This window comes from Ceratotherium simum, chromosome 13, assembly GCF_057802395.1.
Source record: "Ceratotherium simum simum isolate JZ-2026a chromosome 13, ASM5780239v1, whole genome shotgun sequence".
NCBI lineage: Eukaryota > Metazoa > Chordata > Mammalia > Perissodactyla > Rhinocerotidae > Ceratotherium > Ceratotherium simum.
This window is the reverse complement of record NC_141912.1, coordinates 61,261,734-61,281,444: the sequence shown is the minus strand read 5'-3', so window position 1 is coordinate 61,281,444 and position 19,711 is coordinate 61,261,734. Positions and strand designations below refer to the sequence as shown.

The following is a 19,711-nucleotide window of genomic DNA, read 5'->3' as shown; positions in this document are numbered from 1 at the left end:
AGCCTTGCAGCCTGGATGCCTACAGCTATTGTAAGCCCTGGAGCTTAGCAACCAGCCATGCTGGTGACCTACTCACTTAACAGAAAAACTACAACAGGAATGTGCTATTAGACCTTGCAGCCAACTTTGCTGGGGCTCCCCACACCTGATAAAGTGACTGAAGGGTCCATAGCAGCCACACATAGCTGAGCATTACAACCAGCCGGCCAGCGCGACAGCCTAGCCTCCGTGGGCACGTGCAGCAAGAGCAACTCTGCCACAAAGAGAAGGACACACATAGCCCACAGAGGGGACACTTCTGGAACAATTGGAACTGGTGATGAGAGGGAAGCACACTGCTGGGCCTCATAATGCATCACTTACATGAGGCCACCTCTCCAAGATCAGGAGATGTAGTTGACCTACCTAACACACAGATATAAACACAGAGAAAGAGGCAAAATGAGGAGACAAAGGAGTACATTCCAAGTAAGGGAACAGGAGAAAACCCCAAAAAAAGAACTAAATGAAACAGAACTAAACAATCTACCTGACAGAGAGTTCAAACAAAAAGTCATAAGGATGCTCACTGATCTTGGGAGAAGAATGGATGAACTCAGTGAAAACTTCAACAAAGAATTGGAAAATATAAAGAAGAACAAATCAGAAATGAAGAATGCAATACTGGAAATGAAAAATTCACTAGAGGGACTCAACAGCAGAGTAGATGATACATAAGAATGGATGAGCAAGCTGGACAAAAGAGTAGAGGAATTCACCCAAGCTGAACAGATAAAAGAAAAAAGAATTAAAAAGAATGAGGACAGTCTAACGGACCTCTGAGACAAGATCAAGCTTACTAACATCCATTTTATAGGTGTCCCAGAAGGCAAAGAGAGAGACAAAAGGGCAGAGAATCTATTTGAGGAAATACTAGCTGAAAACTTTCCTAACATAAGGACAGAAACAGTCATCCAGGTACAAGAAGCACAGAGAGCACTAAACAAGATAAACCCAAAGAGGCCCACACCAAGACACATTATAATTAAAATGTCAAGAATTAAAGATAAAGAGAGAATCCTAAAAGCAGCAAGAGAAATGCTACAAGCTACATACAAATGAAGCCCCATAAGGCTATCAGCTAACTTCTCAGCAGAAACCTTACAGGCTAGAAGGGAGTGGCAGGATATATTTGAAGTGCTGAAAAGAAAAAACCTACAGCCAAGAATACTCTACCTGGCAAGCTTATCATTAAGAATGCAAGGAGAAATAAAGAGTTTCCCAGACAAGCAAAAACTAAAGGAATTTATCACCAAGAAACCAGCCTTACAAGAAATGCTAAAGGGACTTATTTAAATAAGTGGGAAAGAGAAGACCACAAATAACAATAAGAAAATTATCAAGAGAAAAAAACAATAAAATCACTGGTAAAGGAAAATATAGAGTAAAGTTAGCAGATCAACCACGTATGAAGATAATATGAAGGACAAAAGATAAAAGTACTAAAATTATCTATTTCTATGACATGACGGTAATGGATACAGACATACAAAAAAAGAAGTTAGATATGATATCAAAAACATAAAATGAGGGAGGAAGGGAGTAAAAGAGTAGAGCTTTTAGCAAGAGGTCAAACTGAAGAGACCATCAACCTAATATAGATTGCTATATATGTACGTTATTATAAATGAACTTTATGGTAATCACAAACCAGAAACTTATAATAAAAACACAAAAAATTAACAGAAAGGAACCCAAACATAATACTAAAGAAGGTCATCAAACCACAAGGGAAGAAATCAAGAGAAGAAGAAAGGAACAGAGAAGAACTACTAACACACCCAGGAAAAAAGTAACAAAATGCCAATAAGCACATAACTTATCAATAACTACTTTAAATGTCAATAAACTAAATGCTCCAATCAAAAGATATAGGGTGGCTGATTGGATAAAAAAACAAGACCCATATATATGCTGCATACAAGAGACACACTTCAGACCTAAAGACACTCACAAACTAAAAGTGAAGGGATGGAAAGAGATACTCCATGCAAATGGCAATGAAAAGAAAGCCGGGGTAGCAATAATTATATCAGACAAAATAGACTTTAAAACAAAACCTGAACAAGAGACAAAGAAGGTCACTGCATAATGATCAAGGGGACAATCCAACAAGAGGATATGACACATTTAAATATCTATGCAGCCAACATAGGAACACCTAAATTTATAAAGCAATTATTAACAGACATAAAAGGAGAAATAGACAGTAACACAATAATAGCTGGGGACTTTAACACTCCACTTACACCAATGGATAGATCATCCAAGCAGAAGATCAATAAGGAAACGTTGACCTTAAACAACACACTAGACCAGATGGACTTAGTAGATATATATACAGAACATTCCATACATTTTTTTTTTTTTTGAATGCACATGGAACATTCTCCAGGACAGATTGCATATTAGGGTGCAAAACTAGTCTCCCTAAATTTAAGAAGATTGAAATAATACCAAGCATCTTTTCTGACCACAACGGTATGAAACTAGAAATCAGCTACAGGAAGAAAATCAGAAAAGCCACAAATATATGGAGATTAAATAAAATGCTACTGAACAACAATTGGGTCAATGAAGAAATCAAAGGAGAAATGAAAAAATACCTGGAGACAAATGAAAATGAAAATACAACATGCCAAAATTTATGGGACACAGCAAAAGCAAGTCTAAGAGGGAAGTTTATAACAATACAGGCCTACCTAAACAAACAAGAAAAATCTCAAATAAACAATCTACTATTGCACCTAAAGGAATTGGAAAAAGATGAACAAACAAAGCCCAAAATCAGTGGAAGGAAGGAAATAATAAAAATCAAAGCAGAAATAAATGAAAGAGAGACTGAAAAACCAATTGAAAAAATCAATGAAAATAAGAGCTGATTCTTTGAAAAGATAAACAAAATTGACAAACTTTTAGCTAGATTCACCCAGAAAAAAAGAGAGAAGTCTCAAATAAATAAAATCAAAAATTAATGAGGAGAAATTACAATGGACACCTCAGAAATACAAAAGATTATAAGACAATACTACAAAAAGCTATATGCCAACAAACTGGACAATCTAGAAAAAATGGTTAAGTTCTTAGAATCATACAACCTTCCAAAACTGAATCAAGAAGAAATATGGAATTTGAATAGACCAATCACCAGTAAGGAGATCAAAATAGTAATCAAAAACCTCCTAAAAAATAAAAGTCCATGTCCAAACCACTTCCTTGGTGAATTCTACCAAACATTCAAAGAAGACTTAATACCTATCCTTCTCAAACTCTTCCAAAAAATTGAAAAAGAGAGGAAGCTTCCTAACTCATTCTATGAAGCCAACATTACCCTGATACCAAAAAGAGACAAGGATAACACAAAAAAAGAAAATTACAGGCCAGTATCACTGAGAACATCAGTGCAAAAATACTCAACAAAATACTAGCAAATCGAATAAAACAATACATTAAAAAGATCATACACCATGATCAAGTGGGATTTATACCAGGGATACAGGATTGTTCAACATCGTCAAATCAATCAACGTATACACCACATTAACAAAATGAAGAATAAAAATCACATGATCACCTCAATAGATGCAGAGAAAGTATTTGACAGGATACAGCAACAATTTGTGTTAAAAACTCTGAATAAAATAGGTATAGAAGGAAAGTACCTCAAGATAATAAAGGCCATATATGACAAACCCACAGCTAATATCATTCTCAATGGAGAAAAACTTAAAACTATCCCTCTAAGAACAGGAACCAGGCAAGAATGCCTACTTTCACCACTCTTATTTAACGTTGTTTTGGAAGTCATGGCTAGAGCAATCAGGAAAGAAAAAGAAATAAAAGGGATCCAAATTGGAAAGGAAGAAGTGAAACTGTCACTATTTGCAGATGACATGATTTTACATATAGAAATCCCTAAAGAATTCACCAGAAAACTTTTAGAAATAATAAATTAATACAGTAAATTTGCAGGATACAAAGTCAACATACAAAAATCAGTTGCATTTCTATACACTAACAACTAAGTAGCAGAAAGAGAAATTAAGAATACAATCCCATTTACAATTGCAACAAAAAGAATAAAATACCTAGGAATAAAGTTAACCAAAGAAGTGAAAGATCTCTACACTGACAACTGTAAAACATTGTTGAAGGAAATTGAAGAAGACACAAAGAAATGGAAAGATATTCTGTGCTCTTAGATTTGGACGATTAATATAGCTAAAATGTCCATACTTCTTAAAGCAATCTACAGATTCAATGAAATCCTTAACAATGTTCCAACAACACTTTTCCCAGAAATAGAACAAAGAATCCTAAAATTTATATGGAACAAGAAAAGACGCCAAAGAGCCAAAGAAATTCTGAGAAAAAAGAACAAAACTGAAGGTATCCCAGTCCCTGATTTCAAAATATACTACAAAGCTATAGTAACCAAAACAGCATGGTACTGGCACAAAAACAGACATACAGCTCAATGCAACAGAATTGAGAACCCAGAAATAAACCCACAAATCTATGGACAGCTAATTTTCTACAAAGGAGCCAAGAACATACAATGGAGAAAGGAAAGTCTCTTCAATAAATGGTGTTGAGAAAATGGGACAGCCACGTGCGAAAGAATGAAAGTAGACCATTATCTTACACCATACACAAAAATCAACTTGAAGTGGATTAAAGACTTGAGTGTAAGACCTGAAACCATGAAACTTCTAGAAGAAAACTTAGGCAGTATGCTCTTCAACATTGGTCTTAGCAGCATATTTTCAAGTCCCATGTCTGACCGGGCAAGAGAAACAAAAGAAAAAGTAAACAAATGGGACTCCATCAAAGAAAAAAGCTTCTGCACAGCAAAAGAATCCATCAAGAAAATGAAAAGATAACGTAACAATTGGGAGAAGATATTTGCAAACCATATATCCGATAAGGGGTTACTATCCAAAATATATAAAGGACTCATACATCTCAACAACAAAAAAACTAACAACCCAATTGAAAAATGGGCAAACGATCTGAACAGACATTTCTCCAAAGAAGATATACAGATGGCCAACAGGCACATGAAAAGATGTTCAACATCACTAACTATCAGGGAAATTCAAATCAAAAGTATAATGAGATATCAAGTCACTCCCATCAGAATGGCTATAATTAACAAGACAGAAAATAACAAGTGTTGGAGAGGATGTGGAGAGAAGGGAACTCTCATACACTGCTGGGGGGAGTGCAAGCTGGTGCAGCCACTATGGAAAACAATATGGAGATTCCTCAAAAAATTAAGGATAAAACTACCATGCAATCCAGCTATTCGACTGCTGGTATTTATCCAAAGAACATGAAAACATGAATGTGTAGTGATACATGCACCCCTGTGTTCATTGCAACATTATTCACAATAGCCAAGACTTTGAAGCAACCTAGGTGCCCATCAAGGGACAAATAGATAAAGAAGACATAGTACATATACACAATGGAATACTACTTGGCCATAAAAAATGATGAAATCTGGCCATTTGTGACAACATGGATGGACCTTGAGGGTATTATATTAACTGAAATAAGTCAGAAGGGGAGAAAGTCAAATACTGATGTCACTCATAAATAGAAGATAAAAACAACAACAAAGAATCACGGAGAGACAGAGATTGGATTGGTGGTTACCAGAAAGGAAGCGGGGAGGGAGAAGGGCGAAAGGGGTGATTAGGCACATGTGTGTGGCGATAGATTGTAATCAGTGTTTGGATGGTGAACGTGATGTAATCTACACAGAAATCAAAATATAGTGATGTACACCTAAAATTTATATAATGTTATAAACCAATGTTACTGGAATAAAAAAATAAATAAAAAAGAAGGGAAAGCATTCTACCTTTTAGCACTTTCATATATATATACATATGTATCATGCATGTATATATATATTAACATATTCATACATATCTATGCACACACATATATATGTATATACTCATTCAATGTTTATCGAATGTCTATTCTTTGCCTGATATTGTACTTAATAACAGGATACATAAAATTAAAATTTATCCTGATACTAATCTTCATACTTGTAAATGAAAAGCCTGAAATTCTATTGTAGAGATGCTTACTGTGTAGCAAAAAAGAGAATAATTTTAAAGAGAGAGAGTGATGGGTTGGAAAAAAAGTCAGTCCTGGACCAGAAATGCCTATCAGGAGTTATCCAAACATAGAGGAGGCTGCACCAAGCTTGATTATTTCCATATATTGGAATTCAGAGTGGTTTCTGATGATTTCTTATTCTACTTATTCAAGAAAGTGGTTTATGAAGGAACTAAGTTGTTATAAAAATTTACGTGAATATGCAAGAGCAGAATGACCAACACTTCAGGGACCAAATAAAAGAAAACTCAAAAGGAGACTTAAGCAGAGTTAAATTAGGAAGTCTAAAAATGTCTGATTGGCACTGTTGTTCCTGTCTGACAATAGAAAAAATAGAAAATAATCAGTTATTCCAGATCACCAGAATTAATGAAGACTCACATACAAAGTGTCTGTCACATTTCTACAGACAATACTCTACACTGTGGCATTATTAGGCAAATAGAGCACAAATAGTCGGGTATGTGAAAAACGGCCTGACTGTCATGTCATTTTCCCTGCACCATTGCGTATCTGTTCTGGGCAAGATGATCCTGCCAGACCATCAGGAACTGTGTGTTTATGTGGAAAGATACCGGGAACAAGTGGGCTGTGTCATCAGGTTTGAAAAGTCTGAACATGTCTAGAGTCGCTACAGCCACCCTGCAATGAAATGAAAAATAGGAGCAAGGTTGTCAGCAAAACTATTTTTTGTGCTAAAAACCTTTTCCTTTTTTCTTAATAAAAAGTCATGTAATCAAAATAGAGTTCTAGTGTGAAGTTGGACTTTCCAAAAACGACAGTTATATTATTTGATTTAGAAAGTTGTGCTCCTGGAAAAAATAAAAATCTCTTGGATTAAAGAATTTTCAGTTTGAAAATTTCATTTCAGATAGAGTTTATTTTTAAAATTCACTTTTTATCATTCTGACCCATGAAGTGTTTGAGCTTTACAGCTAAGTTTTAGGTCCCGGCTAAATTAGATTTTAAGAACATTAGAGTGTATTTTTTTTAAAGTAAATATTAAATAGACTCAAGAAAATAGGTAATTATTTTAATACACAATTATTTAAGAAATAAGCAGACAAAGGGAACTTCCTTCAAATTTTCATGTTTTATCTTAAATTATTAACAAATAAGTACACATAATAGAGTGGACTTATCATTTGTTTATACATAGTTGTTTCAGTATAAGTTAATTTCACTAAAGTAGAGGAATATAAATTCAAACAACCAAATACTTCAAGTTTTATATTAAAATGCAATCTGGAATATGAACACATTAAAACATGAATATGTGCTATTAGAATACAGGAGTTAATGCAAGATGATAACAAGGAAAGGATGTTTTTCGAATCAGTTCCTAAGGTTTTTTTTTTTTTTTTGTGAGGAAGATCAGCCCTGAGCTAACATCCATGCCAATCCTCCTTTTTTTTTCCCCCCAAAGCCCCAGTAGATAGGTGTATGTCATAGCTGCACATCCTCCTCGTTGCTGTATGTGGGACGCGGCCTCAGCACGGCCGGAGAAGTGGTGCGTCAGTGCGTGCCCAGGATCCGAACCCGGGCTGCCAGTAGCAGAGCGCGCGCACTTAACTGCTAAGCCACGGGGCCGGCCCATCAGTTCCTAAGTCTTGAAGAAAAATTTTTTCTCTGATATACAGGACCTCAACCTATAAATCAGAATCAAATTTAGAGAAAATATAATCTATTTCTTGATACGCTGTATAAAATGCATAGTAATCCTGTCAATATTAATATAGATCTAGATTTTTGTGATTTTATTTTTAGTGTTGCTTTCTTCTAAGGACATAGATGTTACAATTGCAATATAGATTTTGAGGGTAATTTATTTTCTGAGGAAGGGGCTCTAACTATTCTCCTAATGAAATATTCTAGTTCTTTGCAATTTTGTTACTCAGAAATTCTTCCAAATATTTAACCTATTACATATTAAACATGTCGGTTCTCATCTTTTAAGTATACACATTAAAAATAGATCATTAAAGGGCCGGCCCTGTGGCTTGGTGGTTAAGTGCGCGCGCTGCGATGCTGGCAGCCCGGGTTCGGATCCCGGGTGCACATCGAGGCACCACTTCTCCGTTCATCCTGAGGCCGAGTCCCACATACAGCAACTAGAAGGATGTGCAGCTATGACATACAACTATCCACTGGGGCTTTGGGGGGAAAAAATAAAATAAATAAAATCTTTAAAAAAAAAAAAAAATAGATCATTAAATTCTGTACATTTGGTTGTCCCAATGAATTTCAAAAAGACTTTTCTTAGTTAATATTTTCTTCTTAACCTTCACTAGTTCCTTCAATATTCTTCCTACATGTCTATCTGACATTAAAAATTTTAATCTATAAGTGGTTTCCTCCTTTCAGATAAGGCTATACTCTCTTTATACATAAATGCACTTCAAATGACCAATTAAATTAAGAACTCATTCTGGGAAATTGGGTGGAACTATTTTATTGTGTGGGAGGTTAATATCATGTCCTTGTTGAGAAAATGTCAGAGTGAAAATGTGCATTCTTTTACAACCCTTATTTTGGTCAGCAGCTCAGCATGCAAATCCAGGTTTCGCTAATGAATATCTGCAGGTATGGGCAAAGAAACATTGACACGGGGATAGAAAAGAGACGAAATTGATCTTCACCCCAGTACCAAGAAGATAATACCTACTGCCACATAAGAGGAATGGAAATGATGAACACAGTGATTCACTTACTCATTCAAAAATATTTATTTAACACTTATAGACACTGCGTGGCCTGGTGACTCTACGTCTTAGACAGTTTATATGAATATTATGTAATAATATGATATAATATGATATAGATATAATGTTTATGTAATTTCAAGCTTTATAGGACTTTAAAGGTCATTCTAGTTCAATCCTTGTTTAAGCAACTGAATAAAATACTTGAACATATCAAATGTCACCTGCTTCAAAGGCAGAAAAAGAGGGTAAAACTAGTTTTATCATTTAGTTATAGCTGATCTTGCTTAATATTCTCAAGGTCACTAAGTTTCTGCTTTGTTTTCATCATTTTCTATTAAGATTTTTTATCAATGTATTTTCTTTTGTTTTTCTCTTTGATTTTATTTGCTTAACTACTCACTTTTACTTCGTTGCTCTTTCTCTATTATAAACTGTTTGTCTTTTATTTTTGCATTTGTTAGTAAAATAACATTTTTTTAAGGGCTTAGATATTTGGGAAATGTTTTTAGTTCAATATTCTCCTTTTATTAGTGATGCATTATTCTTCTAATATTAGAGAAATGATGACATCATAATATTAAAAAAAAGTTTTGTAAAATCACTATTGATTATTCCATGGAGGCTTTACTAGGAACTGACCTCAGTTTGAAGAAAGGGCTCTAATCTGGCCAGAGAAGTCTACAGTCACCTAGCCTAATAACTATAGATTTTATCGTACAGGTATTAAATGACCAGTGTCCATTATTAGCGATCATATACCTCAATCATTCATATGAATTTCTAACAATAATAGATGCTTAAGTGAATTCCTTATTAAAAGATATAAGAAAAGAAGAAATGCCATTTTGAACGAAATGATAGTAAAGAAACATGACACTCTTATATCTATCAGGCAAAGTTAAGAAATGCTGTCAACATTTAGAAGTAATGGCCACAGTAGTTTGTGAAAATGGACTGTCAATGTCAACTTAATCAAATTGTTGAATTAGAAAGCTAAGTGCAATTAATTTGATCTTGTTGATTATTTCAACAATAAAAATATTTCTTTGTTAAAGAACTGTACCACCTAGAGTTAATCCAATCCACCTTGCTTTGCATTTCCTACTGATCATTTGGCATTAATATGACATGACTTTTACCTTTACTCTTTAGTAAAAATATTGGCTTTTCTGAGTCCTTAATCAAGTGTCAAATTAATTCTCAGAAGCTTCTACAAATGATAAAAGTACCCTCATTTGTTTTGCTTATTGTTCCATTTCGTCTTTGGCAAAATATTCTCTTCTATTAATCATTAGAAAAATTTTAACTGTCCTTGGCAGAGTTAGCTTTAGAGTGTATAAACTAAAGATGTGCAAGGGCATTTTACAGAGAAGTGTGCAGAGGCAGAAGGAGGAGGAGTCACAAAGGAAGCAAGAGAACCCTCAAAAAATGGAAGACAAGAGCGTTGAGAACCATGCATCAGTGAGCCCACGTGAAGTAGTGCTGGAGCGAAAGAAGCTCAGAAACTGGGGGCCTCATGACTTCCAGGGCATATGGTGACGTCTAATCAAATTTGTGTCTCAAAATACAAGAAAGGTGGCCCTAGCATAGACTATTTCACAGGATCATTCTGTCTGACATTCATTTCTGGAAGTTCAACTATCTAGAACATTTATTGATAACACTTTGAGACTAATATTTTAATATGAGTTGAATAAATTAATAAAAAGAGGTGTGTGTATGCAGATTTTACATGGACTATATAATTCATCAAATATCCATTTAAATTTAAAGAAATTATAAAAGTATTTTTCATCAATTACTGTCTTTTAAATCTGATTTCCTCAAGAATACACATTAAATACATTACACTTAATATGTGCCAAATATATATTGATTGTCAACAAACTTTCACTCTGTGTAGACTAAGAACAACAGCAATAAAATATAATGATAATAACAATAATAATAGCTAACATTTATTGATTATTCCAAAAAGCCAGATACTCTTCTTAAGAGCATCATTTATAGATCAGGAAAGTGAGATAAATAAAGATTATGCTATGTATAACTAGCATATGATAGGTAGGATACAGTCCCAGGCAAACTAATTCATGTAATAAACTACAATGTTCTCTCATTACCTCTCTGTCTCTTTCTTTCACACACACGCATCCCTACACGTTGTCTCTTGAAAGCAAAAAGCAATTCAAGATACAACTTACTCTTCTTAGAATTTTCAGATATTTTTTTAAAGGTAAAAATGAATCAAAGAAAAGAAATAACATTTCTTGTGGACAAAAATTAAGGGAAAATTTAAGTGCTATTAATTCAATCAGGAATTACAATTCCATTGTTTCATTTCTATTCTTTAGGGAGTGAGAAACAAGGAGAGAGAGAAAGGGAGAGAGAGAGAATGAAACTCAGAGAAAGAAGGATCAATTCAGATTTCCTACACTCTAGAAATGTTACTCTTTCATATAATTAGCATACCACTATTTAATATGTTGTAGGTGCGTTGATACACTATGGTCTAAGAATCTGAAACACACTACATAATCTCTTTAAAAGTATCCTCAATAAAAGCTGCAAAAAGACAGATTTCATGGGCTCATTCTACTTAAAACTTTACTGTTTATATTCCATTTTCATTCATGCACCAAAAGAACTACTCATTGGGAAAAAAATATGGACGAGGTACATTTTGCAGCACAATTTTAGATATTGGTACATTCTTCATCCATAATTTTCCACAATATAGTTTTGTACAAAAATAGGCACTTTCTTCAATGTTTGTACTTTTTCCCATGATTCATTTCAATGATTATTGTTTATTATTATCCTTCACAGCTAATCTTTCCTTTCTTCTTGAAGAACAGTCTCTCTTGGATTCCATTGTGTGGTACTCCACTTTTTTTCCTCTCCCTCACTGGGCACTCCTTCTCAGTTCCTTTCCTGGACCTTCTTCCCCTAAAAGACATCAGAGGTCTTAGGGGAATCAGCTAAGGACATCAGCTAGGTCTGAGTCCTTTGCTCTTCTCTTTTCCTCTTCTCTATCCTTCCCAATATTCTATCTGCAGTTTCTCTCCCAGGGAACCCACTCAGGTCCCTGACGACAATTTCATTTACATACTGCCAGACTGTTTCATTCCCTCATCTCTTAACTGTACTAGAGCTCTAAATTAATACAGACATACTGATGAGTATAACAACTTTAATCTCCACTTAGATTTCTAGTAAAACATCCCAAACTTAACTCTCTAATTTGAAAATATTAATGACCTCCGACCTCCCCATAAGTATTTTATCAAGCCTTCCAGTATCAATAAATGGTTGTGGGGGATCAGAATTGGCCATCCCAAAATGTGTCTCTTTGGCTTGATTATTTTTAAGAACAAAAGACTCTGAAGAAAAACTTTGACCTCCCCCGCAACTGCCTAAAAGAATTTAAAACAGAAGGGCCTGTTCCAGGAAGGAGCTAATATCATAAGATAACTGTAATGTAACGTAAAATGTATCTCTTAGGTCACATTGTCTGTAGTTGGCCCATTTGCATATCCATCTCCATGTGAATTGCCTTTCTCCCCCTTGAAGTCCCAAACCACTACCCCCAGCACCCTCCTTTGTCTTTAGCTAAAAATGGTAGTTTAGGTGGCAACCTCAGCCATTCTGGCGAGTTGCTCAGTTTTCCTGGGTTTCTCCCATGTATACATGTTTTATAGCTTTGTTTGATTTTCTCCTGTTATTCTGTCTCATGTCCATTTAATTCTTAGGCCGGTCAGAAGGACCTAGACAGGGTAAAGGAATTATCTTCCTCCCCTATATGGTCAAACCAAAAACCTAGCAGTCACCCTTAATAATTTCTTTTCCCTGATCTCTCCTCATCCAAACTAATTGGAATACTATCGGTCTTCTCTCCAAGGTTTACTGCTTTACCCCGCCACTTCTGTCACCACCCTAGCCCAAGATACTCTTCCTCCTTCCTTACACTTCTGCAATTACTGCCTAACTGGTTTCCCTGCTTCTACTCTGGCCCACACAGGACCAGCAGAATGCATTTCAAGGGATTCCATTCAATGAGTATCCGTCTACCTGCCCAGGGTCTTCACATCACACTCAGAATAAGTGACCACACCCTCCAAACTCAGACCTCTGTCTACTTCCCCAGCTCCCAGATGCTCCAAACTCCTTCCTTTTTCCCTTTCATAGTTGTCCAAAATTTTCTTCACCTTAGTTCTTTAAACTTGTTTTTTCCTCTGCTAAATGTAATCTATCTGAAGAAGTTTATGTATCTAGCTGCTTTTCTGATCTAATTAAAATATCTCCTCTTCCAAGACTTCTTCATTACCATTCTATTTATGGAAATCCTCCATCCTCCAAGTCACTCCTCTATCATCCCTATTTTATTTCATTCCAAACACTGTTATCAGTCTTTAAAATCATGCCTTTGTATTTATTGGTGAGAATTTATTGACCATCTCATCCCACTCTCATCAGATCTGACTTGTTCATCAATACATTTCCAGGGCTTGGAACAGTGGTTAGTGAATTCCTAGCACTCTATACACATGTATTCAATAAAGGAACAAAATAATGCACTAACCTCTGAATAAAAGAAATACAGAAATATTCACTGTTACATTGGATTACCTCATACAGTTTTGAATTGTTTAGCTATATTTAAGGGGTAAAATATTTACTCAGAGAAAGTTGATGGCAGCCTCTGAAAAAAGGGCCACAAGGCAGCTTTGCAGGTCACAGCGCATTACCAAGTAATCACGCTGCCTTTCCAATGTTTGAAAATAAAATCAGAAAAACCCACAGAGAGTTTATTTTTGTTTTTCAAAAATTCATATAGCAGCAAAAAAATGTTTGAGGTAGATAATAGAAATACTACAAGGGTCAAGGATTTGAAACAGGAATAGAATCGTAAGCACCTTTAGGGGGCCCCATACTCCACCGTGAACTTTCCTTCCCTCCTACCCCAGGTTACTGTTCCTCGCATCTAGACTGAATGGTCTCCAGAGATTAAAATGACAGTCACTCAGGACGTCCATGCTTTCCATCTATTTCCAACTGTGGCTCCTGGAGACTCTTCCTTGAATCTGCAGGCTTCAGCTGGAGGCAGCAAAATTCCCTACTAGGGGTGAGTCTGACTTAAGTGAAAATTACTTCTCTTCATCTCTGTAATATATGAACTAGCATGTCTTCTCCAAATATGAAAAACTTGTTTCCAAACATGACACCTTCGTATACTGTAACTAGATCTATCATGTAAAAACTAGAAGCGTGATCTCTCATTTCACCCCTAACAGGTTGGAAAAATAAACATACTGGGCTCTTCTGTTAGGAGTTTTCAATCTTGGTTTTCTCATAAGGGAGGAGAGAGGTCAATATCCTAAAGTAAGCACGGATAGACTATACATAACGTAAGTAGTACTCAAGTTTTTATCTTCTTCCAGCTGAAATCTCATTTAACTACATCACTTATAAGCTAAATGATCTATTTATTCCAACTATTTGATTATTTACTTACTTATTTGCTTACTTACCAAAAGATAATTCTCCTATAACACAGTTATGAGAGGAAATTTTTATTTTAGTTCAAAAGCCTTAATAGACATACACAGAGTCAAGTTTTCAAATGTGTGACTTATATCTTTTCAGATGTTGAGTTTCATAACCGGGCGTCAGATACAGCTTTCCAATGTAGTTTAAAAAAATATGAGTTGTTCAAGTTATAGCCTTAAACTATGAGGACTTTTCTCTGGGAGTTGCGCTATATATTAAGCCATAGTGTTACAGTGTTAAGAGGTGGCCTTACAGGGGATCTCTAAGGTAAAGAAAGAAAGAAAAGGAAAAAAGGAATCCAGGAGACTAAAACCATGAAACCAAAAGATAAACAAATAACATATAATAGATATAGCAAAACATAATAATAATAAATGTTTATACATTAGTTAATTCAAATTTTCTCATCCATGCAATAAGTATCTTCCTGTGATTAACTATAAATCGAGTCTGTAGAGGCAACTGAAACCCTAAATGCACTGAACTGAGGGCTCTTTGTGAATAGTACCTGCGTTTTATTACATTTGGAACCAGCATCTTGAGCGCTCTCTTGGTATTGACAGTACATTAGTAAATTCACAAATGTTCTTTCAGTTGAAAAACACTCCCCCAAAAGAAGATACTACCATAAACAATTAACAGATGATTATCCTTAAGTTGAAGTAACTAAGAGTCATTAATAGTGGTTGGTAGGGTCAAAATGTACACCAAGTTTAACTTGACAGTCTATGTTTATTGCATAACTATTAAGCATTTTATTCAGCTTTTTTATCCCTATCTGGAAAACTGTTTATCATAAAGTAGTCACTCAAAGAGTGATATACTTCTATAGTATATCCTTGTATTAGTGTAATTACAAGCTGGTGTTAACGATGAAGCACCCACATCTCAGTGGAGTAGCACAATTCATACCAGGAAGTAGTTCTCTTCCAAGTGCTCATTCAGGATTAAGGCTCCATAGCTAATTTCCATCTGTGGCTTCCAAGACTTTTTCCTACGTTTTTTTGCATCAAATCATGGAAGAAGTCTGGAAGTGGCACCTACATCTTCTTGTCACTTTCCATTGGCTACAGCTCAACCACATGGTGACATTCAGCTAAAAAGGAGAGTGGGAAATGAAGTCGAGCTCTGTCTCCAGGCGGAAGGTACAACAATTGGTGAAGAGGCAGTCAGCATCCTTCTGATAATCAAAAATCCATTCTACTCTTCCTCCCACAGACAGAACATACTTAGCCTCTCCTAAAAGGAGGGTAACCCCAAGTCACATCTAATCACCAAAATTGCCACATCCTTGCTATCTAACAAAATACTGCCCCACCCTAGGAGCTATACAAACCTCCATTTAAAACAAATTTTTATGGTCATGGTAGGAAAAGAACAAAATGATTTTTATTTTACTAGGATGCTCAAATTGACATGAAAGTATGGTTAATATCTGTTCGTAGGTGATGAAGAAATTTAGTAGAATTCAAATGCATTTAATGTCTAGTCTCTGCTCAGATCTGTTGTTATCAAAATGTAGAACCTGATCTTTAATCAAAAAGCCAGATTCTGTTCAAAATGAATGCGCAATCTATTTCGCTGAAATAGTGATTCTAATAGCCATTATAACTGGTCCTTTATCTTTGAAAAATAAAGAAGAGATAAACAGGGAAAGCACTCTTCCCATTTTTTTCTACTTTGTTATGTAGAAAATCTAAATCTTGTTGAGAAATTTTGTTACCTAGGCAGAAAAAATTTATGTTGCTTTTGCATTTAACATTTACCCAAGCATATAATTTCCTTCTCTTTGTTCCCTGGAAAGATTATGACAGGGAAAATGTTACTGCATAAGATACACAACAAGAAATAGAGGAAAGGTTCAACAAAATATTATTGCATCAATATGTGGCGGTTTTTTAAATGCAATCTTCTAGAAAGAAGGAAAAACAAAAGTTTTTAAACTTATTGAGATCATTTTTTTTTTCCTACTGGCCTTGGCTTGCGCACCTCTTGGGAAAGTCTGTGTTTTTCAAACATCATTGTTTTCTACTATTTCCTTTAAATCTCAAGAGTTTTTCTCTTTTGAAAAATGTCTCATGATATTTTTGCTTATTTCTCTATGGTACTTACAGAAATTTAAATAAAGCCGTTATTGTAATTTTCACCCTCTAAAACCCATTTCCCACAGATTCAGTACTCGGTGAAATGTGATACAAATCTGCCAAATGATTCTTCTGCCCATCTATTCCCTTCCTAATTTACATAAAATGTTATTTATTTTTCAAACAAAGTATGCCTTATTCACTACGCCAACATTTGCAAGAAGAAGAAACAATAAGAAATGAAGTTAGGCTCATTGGAATATGGAATCATTTCTATAATTGTTTATTTTTTAAATTACAATCACGCAATTTTTCTTACTGAATTCTAAAAAAGAGTGTTTCTGACCTATTTAGAGCTTCCAGATATTATGAAGGACTTCTTTATTTTTATTTAAGCTTGAAAATAAGATCACTTAACTTCTGCCTTAATGAAGCAGCAGCAAATGATTTGAGCGGCATAAAACATATTTTTCTAATTGTGTTCAGAGATTTGTTCTATCTTTTATGAAGAATACCTGACAGAAGATTCATCTGACCAAAATAACAGAGAAAAAGTTTTCATAAGCTAGTGTCTTTCTCTGAAGTTTAAACAAATTTCTTTGAGATTTATGCATTTTTTTCAAAAGTTGGTGTGTTGGTGTAAAATAATCACATGATTACTTCACTCCCTACTTTTTTAAGGCCTGCTCGGAGTTACACACTGTGTCTGGAGGTCAGACACAAAAGACTGCTGCCTAAAAATCATTCCATGAGGAACCCGCAATAGGAGAAGAGAGCCATATTAACAAACTCCACAAATTGTTTGAGCTGTATGACAAGAAGGCAAAGCACTCACACGGAAGGAGAGGTAAATACGAAAAGTGATCCTTGAGCTGCATGTTGAAAGATGAATAGTTTATGACCTAACTCGAGTAAGAGGTAAAAAGCCATGCCCAACAGAGTGGGGTAGTGTTGAGCAAAAGCGTGCAAGCTGGGGAGAAAAACATTTGTGTTTTAGGAATATGAAAACGGAGTGCACCCAGATGTAGACTGTGAGAAGGTGTGTGTGGGAGATTCATGGGCTGTTAGGCAGGTGCCTAGGCTGTGGCTCTTCCCCTCTGGGTCTGCCCTGTACAGATGCTCCTTCTGGCTGTATCTTTTCACTCAGGCTAGTCCTAGAGATGGCTATCACTGTCTCTTCCTCCTAGGTACATACAAACTCCTCCAAGTTACAGTTTATCGCTCTCTATCTTCTCTCATTGCTTTGAGCCACATTTGACTCTAGTTTAACAGCTAAGTGTGTTTCAATGTTTGAATTTATACATATTCTCTTTCCTCCAATTCTTTAAACAGATTTTAACTGACTATAGTACTTAATTTTATTGGCCCTGCAAAATGGTAAATACATAGCAATGGTTTAATAAAGTTTGACTGACCAATAATTGAGACCTTTTTGCTAGCTTTTCTGATGCTAGAGTAGAAGTAATGGAACAACACGTGATCTGAGCTCCTTGTTGGAAGCTGTATTTACTTTATTACATTGTAACAAATTACCATAAACCCAGAGGCTTGAAACAACAGAAATTCACCCTTTCCCTGTCCTGGAGGTCAGAAGTCTGATAGTCTGGTCTCATCAGGCTAAAATCAATGCTGCATTTCTTTCTAGCAACTCTAGGGGAAAATCTACTGTTAAGGGCCTTTGTGGTTACGCTGAGCCCACTCAAATGATCCAGGATAAACTCCTTATCTTAAATTCAGCTGATTAGCAACCTTCATTCCAACTGTGACCTTCATTCCACTTTGCCCTGTAGCCTAACATATTCACAGGTCTGGGGATTAGGATGTGTACATCTTTGAGGGGCTATCATTCTGCCTATCACAGGGAATTTGGGTGAGTTTTTGATTACAGGATCAATTCCAATTGATATTTAACTTTTTTTTTTCCCAGAGGCATTTCAAGTTTAGGCAATATGGTCAAACATTAAATAAACAAACAAACAAAATAATAAACAAGCAAAAAATCTCTCACTCATCTCATTATTGTTTTCTAATCATTTGTCCTTGTGTTTAGAGTGTATATATTAGGAATTTTTTAAAAAGGAATGTGTAATTTGTCTCTAATACAGATTTTTTTTTTTCTTTTGCTGAGGAAGATTCTCCGAGCTAACACCTGTTGCCAATCTTCCTCTTTTTTTGCTTGAGGAAGATTAGCCCTGAGCTAACATCTGTGCCAGTCTTCCTCTATTTTGTATGTGGCTGCCACATACAAAAGCCTTAACTAGGCTGCCACAGTATAGTTAAGGAGTGGTGTAGGTCCGTGCCAGGGATCCAAACTACTGAACCCAGGCCACCAAAACAGAGCATGCCAAACTTAACCACTAAGCCACGGGGTCAGCCCCTCTAATACAGATTTTAATATTCATTTGTCATACATTGCTGTTAGTTTATCTCTGAGAATAAAAACTCGCAAATTTGAGAAACATATAAACTGACTTTCTTTGCTTCATCAGATGAATTCCAAGTTATTTTCGATGATTATTCCCCTATATCCCATAAAACAATTCTCCTAAGTGAGCCATCCTTGTTCTTCATCATGTCTGGACACTGAAAAAATATGTTTTTATTCTTAATATATGTAACATTTTCTAGAACCAGAATTTGTTTTCCTATTTTTTCTGCAAATTACCCAAGAAATCTAGCATAATTCTAAGCACATAATGCATTTCTAATACATACCTAATGCATGATTGATTTGCCAAACTTAGTGATTTACATAAGCTATCTGCTTAAGAACACTTTTTTATTTCTGGGAAAAAATCTCACCAAAATGAGATTACAACAACTGAAACAAACATTCTATGTCCTTGGATTTTAGATCTGTCTGTAGTAAACAACATAACTTCATTTTATGAGCTCTTTCCAATCTTTGTCTTTTGACTGGAGAGTTTAACCTACTGGCATTAAATGTGATTACAGATATATTTGGATGGATTTTAGCCATCTTATGTAAACAATCTCTTCATTATTTTTTTTCATTTTTTTTACCATCTTGTATTCTTTGAAATGTTTTTCTTTTTTTCTCCTATATCTTACTTTTATTTTTTCTGTTGTTCAGATGTGAAATGTTAGTCAACAGTCCATTTATAGCCTTTGCTTTTGCTTTTGTTTTAAAATTTTTTTAAAGTGAAACTCGCTCAGTTTTTAAGAAATAATGTT

The 19,711-nt window shown here is 35.1% G+C and overlaps 1 long non-coding RNA gene across 2 annotated transcripts in view; it reads left to right on the top strand.

Moving 5' to 3' along the window:
* LOC147915743 (uncharacterized) overlaps positions 1 to 18,518 on the top strand; it is a 77,542-nt gene extending 59,024 nt beyond the window's left edge. Inside the window, exons 4-6 of one of the 2 annotated variants that reach the window (XR_015553906.1) lie at positions 13,850 to 14,007; positions 14,177 to 14,290; positions 17,198 to 18,518. This is a non-coding gene — a long non-coding RNA (uncharacterized LOC147915743). The remainder of the gene's footprint in view (positions 1 to 13,849; positions 14,008 to 14,176; positions 14,291 to 17,197) is intronic. The other variant, XR_015553907.1, reaches the window with a different exon arrangement.
* Positions 18,519 to 19,711: the final 1,193 nt, after the last annotated feature.